The following is a 7,308-nucleotide window of genomic DNA, read 5'->3' as shown; positions in this document are numbered from 1 at the left end:
TAAAAATATATTTAAATTATTCCTGCAAAAAAAATTTCCTTCTCTCCTTCCGCTTTCGCTGGAGGCGGAGAGTTTTGAAGAAACAATAATAAAAGCCATCCGTTTGCCACATAATAAAAGAGTTCTTAGTTCTGTGTTATGCACCGCAGGCAATACTCTTTTTGCCACACCAGAATGAGAGAAACGAGTCTTCTGAAAGCAAACACTAGTAGCGGTTATCTCGCACTCCCCTCTTCCTCCCCTCCCTCCCATCGTGTTCCTTTCCCTCCATGCCCGCTCCAACCTGTTATCCATGTCCAATGTCCAGGTCCACTACTACATTGCAACGACTCCAGCAATTGGCTCTTCCGGATCTGTAGACACCTAGAACTTGTTAAATCTACTTTGATTGGCCCCTCCGGATCGATCCGGCGCGGATACGTATCCGGATCCGTTGCCAACAAAATTAAAGTTTCTACCAAGCGCGCAGCACTATCATTGGTCCGTCCGGATCGGTTTTTCACTACTACGATACAACGATCCCAGCAATTGGCTCTTCCGGATCTGTAAGAACTACAAACTTATTACATTCTCTCTGATTGGTCCTTGCGGATCGATCCGGACCTGTTGCCATCCAAAAAATCTGTTTCGCCGATCTTCGATCCGGATCGATCCTCGGACCCGTTGCCACCCAAAAAATCTGCTCGGACCTGTGGATCGATCCGCGGACCCGTTGCCATCCAAAAAATCTGTCCGGATCTGCCGATCTTTTTCTCGGACCTGTGGATCGATCAATCTTTTCTCGGATACGTATCCGCGGATCCGTATCCGAGTCCGGACGACACATCTCTAGTATAAACATAACTTACATAATGACGGCGCGTAATGAGCCCTTTTTTTTTTGTAAATAATTTTTACACTTATTGTTGAAAGTAAAAGAAAAAAAATAATCGTAAGTAAACGTTTTTGTAGCTAATGTTTCAAAGAAACGTATTACGCAATTGAAAATTCTTTATTTTGTTTTATTCGGGACATTTAAAAGAAACGAGAAACGAGGTTCCCCTTTCCCTAAAATTTCACGATAGTCTAAAACAATAGGGAGAAATTATTTAATTCATTTTAAGCGAAAAGAATATTGGATTTAGGAATTTCTTAACACCATTTGGCTTAGTTATTGGGGGAAAAAAACTAAAGATAATATACACATGCTTTGGTGTTACAAAGGATTCCAATGCGTAAGGGTTAGCTTAGAATGAAAAGGCAAGTGAGAAGAAACAGTTGGGACAAAAATTAACAAGGAAGAAAGGTTGTTCTATCTAACTTAAAAGGTTACTGAATATTAGAATTTCCAAAAGGATTTTCTAGGTTAAAAAAAAAAAAAAAAAAGATGAAATAATATAGTGTTATAATAATTTTTTAAAAAGAAAAAAAAAAACTGATTGAAATCGCTGAATTAAACCAATTAATCTAAAACGTTGACATCCAGGTTTAAAGTGCAATATGCGGGCATAAAACTAGGAAAAGGAGCAAATTTTTTAAATTAATGGCTGAAAAATGTTGCCATAGGATCTATTTGGGTATGTAGAAGAGAAGAGGGGGGGGGGGGATGGGTGCTTCAAATAAATAGCATTCAGATACGTCATGAGGATTCAGATTAAATTTTTAAATCCAGATTAGAGCTCTTTGTATAAGTCAAGTCATTTGAAGAGAAAAGCCCTGCTTACATGTGTTTAATAAATGTGTTAAGGTGCCATCTTAAGCTCTAGGACTATCCCTGAGTTAAATTTTCCTACTATTTTCAACCCTTTCCTAGGCTTATGATTGTACTAACAGAGCAGTGTGTGGAGGCAAAGGTTTAAGCTGAGTTTAAAAGCTCTTGAGCAAATAAGCGAAAATTGGGGAAAATGCCAAAGTGTTGATGATTAATGAATAAGTTTGCATATCTTTCAAACTGCATGTATGTGTTTTATCTCCAGTTGAAAGCAAAATTCTATAATCAGCCAAGACATCTTGAACCCGTAACAGGGGACATGCTCTTAAGTTCATCTCACCACCCTTATATCATTTTCAGTCCAATTAAATAGTTTCTCCAATAGCTTTTTGTTTTGTGACCTTGAACACCTCCCTTGCTTATCAGAGTGCGATCTGTGAGACCGCACCTCCATTCAGTGTTACAATTTTTGGTAGTAGTAAGACATGGCTCTTAATGTTAGGATCACAGAGATAAGTTCATTTATCTTATCTGTGTTTGCGGAAGAGATCTAAAATATTCTAGATGAGAATGAGAGTTGTTTGAAATGTTCATAAAAGTAACGTAAGGATGTTATTAGGGACACTGAGGACTGAATTATTCCTGGAAATATGGCACAAAATACTAGTAGTAAAAGGACTGTCAAAAATTTCCCGTAACGTGATATAATCAATTTTCTGGTATTAAAATGCCCCGTATATATTAAGCAATAAACAATGAAAATAAAATCATTAATTGATATTAGATTCATTTTTATTACGAGTAGTAAATTATTTACTTTAGCATATGATTTCTGTCAAAAATCTTGACTATTTGGTTAATTTTCAAATAAAAAATTTTGAAATGAGAGAACACGATTTTGATTTTTAAAATGAAATAATGCATTCATTCTGGGGTAATAATACCTATTAAAGCAGAGTACTATTAAATTTTGTAGTAGTTTAAACATGCTAACCAAAATTTATAATACCAAGATTAAGTTTACTGTTGTCATGCTTGCTTTCTCCCTCAGATCGTGCATCGTTTTTGTTTATTTTTTATTTGAGCGAAAATGCTTCATTTTAGTAATTTAAATAGTAGTCTAGCATTTTGCGAAAATTGCAACCATAGCGGAAACACCGGAGGAAGCTGACTTTATAAGGAACTAATAAGGGGAATCCCCTCTGAAAGAGCTTTTTCAAGAAGTGAGTTTAAACTACAAATATAAATGTGATGACCAGCAACAAGCTCTGGACCCAGCTAGGCTGGTCCTAGTTAATTTATTAATCCTCAATGAATATCAATAGCTCTCTTAAAGCTATCCACCCCTTTACTCATTACTGTCCCTTCCAGTAAAGCTGTTCTAAATGCCCACAACCTTACTAAAATAGCAATTTTTCCTGATTTCCTGGTTAGCCCGAGATTTAAATAGCTTAAAACAATGATACCTAGTCCTGCTTTTCGTGCAAAAACTCAACCCATTAACATCTTTCATTTTAATAAATTTAAATAACTGAATCATGTCCCCTCTGACTCTTCTTTAATCCAGGCTTACTACATCCTTTTATGTGTGGTATCATAATCTAAATCTGAAAGTCCTCTTACTAGTCTAGTATCCCTTCTTTGAACCCTTCCCATTACAGAAATATCTTTCCTTAGATAAGGAGACCAAAACTGAACAGCATACTCCAAATGAGGTCTTATTAAACTCCTATATGAAGGCTCAAAAATGCTCAGTGCGAAAGAATATCAGAAGTAAAAAAGTGGTTTAGTGGTGGTAAAAGTGGTAACTGAATGTCGACTTACAGGGGTTCTGCAAATGAGAATCACATGAGAGAATATTTTGCCCATTGAAAGTATTCGGCCACCCATTTGGAAAACTGTTGATTTACCTGGGTTGTAGAGTTATTTGCATGCTGAGTTGCCAGTTTCACTATATTTTCCCAAAACTACGATGACTTACTTACACAGGGGTGTTTGTAATCCGAAAATTTTAGGTTGCCTTTACGAAATTTTTTTTGTTGACAACATATTCTAAAATAAAAAAAGTTATTTAAAAAAAAAAAGAGATATTAAACTTTTAAAATGGTTTATTTCAATGATTTTTGTGTGCATATTTGAAGAGTTTTTAGTTTTCTCCACAACATCCCACCTCTTAGGTTTTAGCCTTTGGTTGAAGAGTTTTTACTGGGGGTAAAGGGGGGGGGGGGGAGGTTAGCTTTTTCATCATTTCTGAAAATGTCCTCAGAAAATTTTACTTGAGTCTCTCATCATCCCTGATACACAGGAATATTGGGCCTCGTAACAAATGACTTTACTTGTCCCTCTAATCAAATGTACTTTTTTGATCTAAGCAGTGTGGAAATAAGTATTCTGATATTGATGAGCAGTTTTATGACATTTGCCAAATTACATTTTCAACGGCAAAACAAAGTTTTTAAGAAATGCAAGATTTAATGTGTGCATTTTAAAAGTTTTGAACAAAGACTTCAATTACATACATTTATAACTTTACAAAATGGGAGAACTGGTGTAAATGGGTGGTTCTAATAGCAATATTTGGGGCTTGAAAATTTCAAAAAATTAAATGTATACAGTTTTTATTCGGTACTTTTTTATTTCATCTGGTCGTAGACTGGCTTGGATTTCGGATGCACGGGGCACCCATAATCTTAAGACACGGCTCAGTGACAATCTGTTCAAAAAAGAGAGGGGGGGGGGGGTGAATTGATTGGATGCTTCTAAGTCAGACATGGTAAACTAAAAATAAAAGTTGAAGGAGGGATGATTATTGTTGTGAAGAAGTTTAATACACAAATTTCAATGTTTGAATTGCAAAGAAATATATTTTGGCAGTAAAAAAAATATTCAGTTTTTTTTTGCAATCATTTTTGATGTAATTTACAATATTGTATCGTCTTTCATCGTGGACGCCCATATGCAAAATTTTAAAGGAGAGCTCATATTTTCCCCATGGTTTGGCAGGATATTTTCCCCAAGGAAACCGATTTCAGTTCAGATTAGAGAAATTAAAATTTGTCTTTTTTAATAACGTATTCATTAATGGCTGGAGAAAAAATGTTTTTACATTTTTGCAAAGAATAAAGTACTAAAAGCAAGAAAAATTCTAATTTTTAAGGGGGAGGGGGCTATGGGATAAGTGTAAGTGTTAACGCGTGCTTTAAGTAAAACTTGCCAATGCCATTGGAAGAATTTTTGTTACACGCATGAATTCACTGAAAGATAATTTTTAAATCTCATGTTATGCTTATTTACTGTTATGAGATTAAAGCTAAAGCGATATAAAGTTTTTTACTTATTTTTAATTATGAAACACAACTTCTTGACTCATGCGCGTTGAGCAAATGCAATCTGGAACTAAAATTCAAACGAACTATCGAGTGAACGGCATGAAAATTTTTGCGTTGCACAACTTGGGTGTAGTTTTTTTTCCCTTGGATACTTCTCTTCTTTCTCTACTAGATGGGTTATTTTTATTGGCAGGATTTTTTTCTGTCATAAGAATGGCCTTTCTGGTGTTTTAGGCCTGCAAAAGACCACCAATGAATAAGTAAGTCCCTTTGCAACTCTATTATTTAAAAGTGATTATGTTGATGTCTCATTAAACGTATTTTCCTCAGTTATTTTTTTTGTAATCAACTGTTAAGATTTAAAAAGTATTTTACATTATATAGAGCACATATTTTAAGTGCAAGAGTGTCTAGTTTTCTTATAAGTTTCTGAGTTGATGAATATAATAAACCCAAAATAAGTCATTGTTCATGTTGTTGCTATATGTCTATCATTACTTATCATGATTAAAATATACATATTTGGTTGAACATTTATAGGCATCAAAATTATGAATTGAATGTTTTAATAGGCAAAAAGGTTGAGTGTCATCTTTACTAATAATAAAGCAGAAAGTCTCTCTGTCCGGAGGATGTCTGGATGTCTGTAGGATGTCTGTGACGTGCATAGCGCCTAAACCGTTCGGCCGATTTTCATGAAATTTGGCACAAAGTTAGTATGTAGCATGGGGGTGTGCACCTCGAAGCGATTTTTCGAAAATTCGATATTGTTCTTTTTTTATTCCAATTTTAAGAAAAAACTATCATAAATTACGAAATCATCATAACGTGGAACCGTAACATGGGCACAAGCCAATTGGCGAGATACGAAATTATCATAGCGTGGAACCGTAACGTCGGTACAAGCCAATTGGCGAGAAAATTCACCATACATTATTTGTAAATATACAGGCGAACCAAAAGACCTTTAATTTTTCTATTACGGGCGAAGCCGTGCGGGTGCCACTAGTTACTAATAATAAAGCTGAAAGTCTCTCTGTCCGGAGGATGTCTGGATGTCTGTAGGATATCTGTAGGATGTCTGTAGGATGTCTGTGACGCGCATAGCGCCTAGACCGTTCGGCCGATTTTCATGAAATTTGGCACAAAGTTAGTATGTAGCATGGGGGTGTGCACCTCGAAACGATTTTTTCGAAAATTCGATTTTGTTCTTTTTCTATTCCAATTTTAAGAAAAAAATATCATAAGATGGACGAATAAATTACGAAATTATCATAACGTGGAACCGTAACATGGGCACAAGCAAATTGGCGAGAAAATTCACTACACATCATTTGTAAATATACAGGCGAACCAAAAGATCTTTTAATTTGCTACTACGGGCGAAGCCGTGCGGGTACCACTAGTTCTCTTATAAACTTGTAACTAGATTATAGAAAAAAAAATCTTGTAATGATGAACCTAGTGTTTCAGTATTTTTTTAAAATACTGATATCTGTTTAAATATATTTGTATTAGCATTAAACTTCTCATGCTTTAAATTAGTTTAATTTGTATGAATTTCTGTAACAAATAGATTTATATATATATATATATATATATATATTTAAAAGTGTTAATTTTTTTTGTTTTAAAAGCCTCAAAATTTTCAAATAGCAAAAGAAATTGGAAGTTTTTTTTTTGAAAAAAATCATCTTGTATTTTTACATGATGATCAAAATATTTGATTTTAATTTTTTTTGCTTACTTCTTGACATGACATGTTATTTACGTGAACAGACAACTTAGTTTAGTACAACTTATTTTGTTGCAATGTACCTGTGTTACCACTGCGTCTTTCCAAAATGCAGGCATTTGAGAAGCACGCGGTCGCCAACTGGCTACATTGTGAACAGAAACGAGCTTGGCAGAAAAAGTTATTGACGTACGGAAACATGCGCAGTGCAAGAGCAGAATACGCACTTCATAGTTTTTCTTTCCGAAAGCGCGTGTAGTTGCTAATAAAACGTGATTATGGATGCGCAATATTTCAATGAGGAAACTATTCCAAAACTCAAAGAAATTGATAAAGAGTTTGTGTTCGTGTCAGGAGGTCCAGAAATTTGTTTATGATCATCGATAAATTTTGAAAATAAAGTTAATTCATTCTTGAAAAAGTTTCAAAACATAGCCAAAACAGAATACATTACTTTTAGCAAGACTCCAAATTTATATTATGAATATGTATTAATATTTGTATGCATTTCACAACTTAATAAAAATTTATTAATGCAAACTAATCTGCAAATG

General features: G+C 34.5%; 1 protein-coding gene across 1 annotated transcript in view; it reads left to right on the top strand.

Annotated features, from left to right (window-relative positions):
* The first annotated feature begins 857 nt into the window (after nt 1-857).
* LOC129223041 (muscle M-line assembly protein unc-89-like) overlaps nt 858-7,308 on the top strand; it is an 87,714-nt gene continuing 81,263 nt past the window's right edge. The window contains exon 1 of the mRNA XM_054857604.1: nt 858-931. The gene's annotated coding sequence lies outside the window, so the exon portion shown is untranslated. The remainder of the gene's footprint in view (nt 932-7,308) is intronic.

This window comes from Uloborus diversus, chromosome 5 (genome assembly GCF_026930045.1).
Source record: "Uloborus diversus isolate 005 chromosome 5, Udiv.v.3.1, whole genome shotgun sequence".
NCBI lineage: Eukaryota > Metazoa > Arthropoda > Arachnida > Araneae > Uloboridae > Uloborus > Uloborus diversus.
The sequence above is the reverse complement of the archived record's forward strand: the minus strand, read 5'-3'. Positions and strand labels throughout refer to the sequence as shown.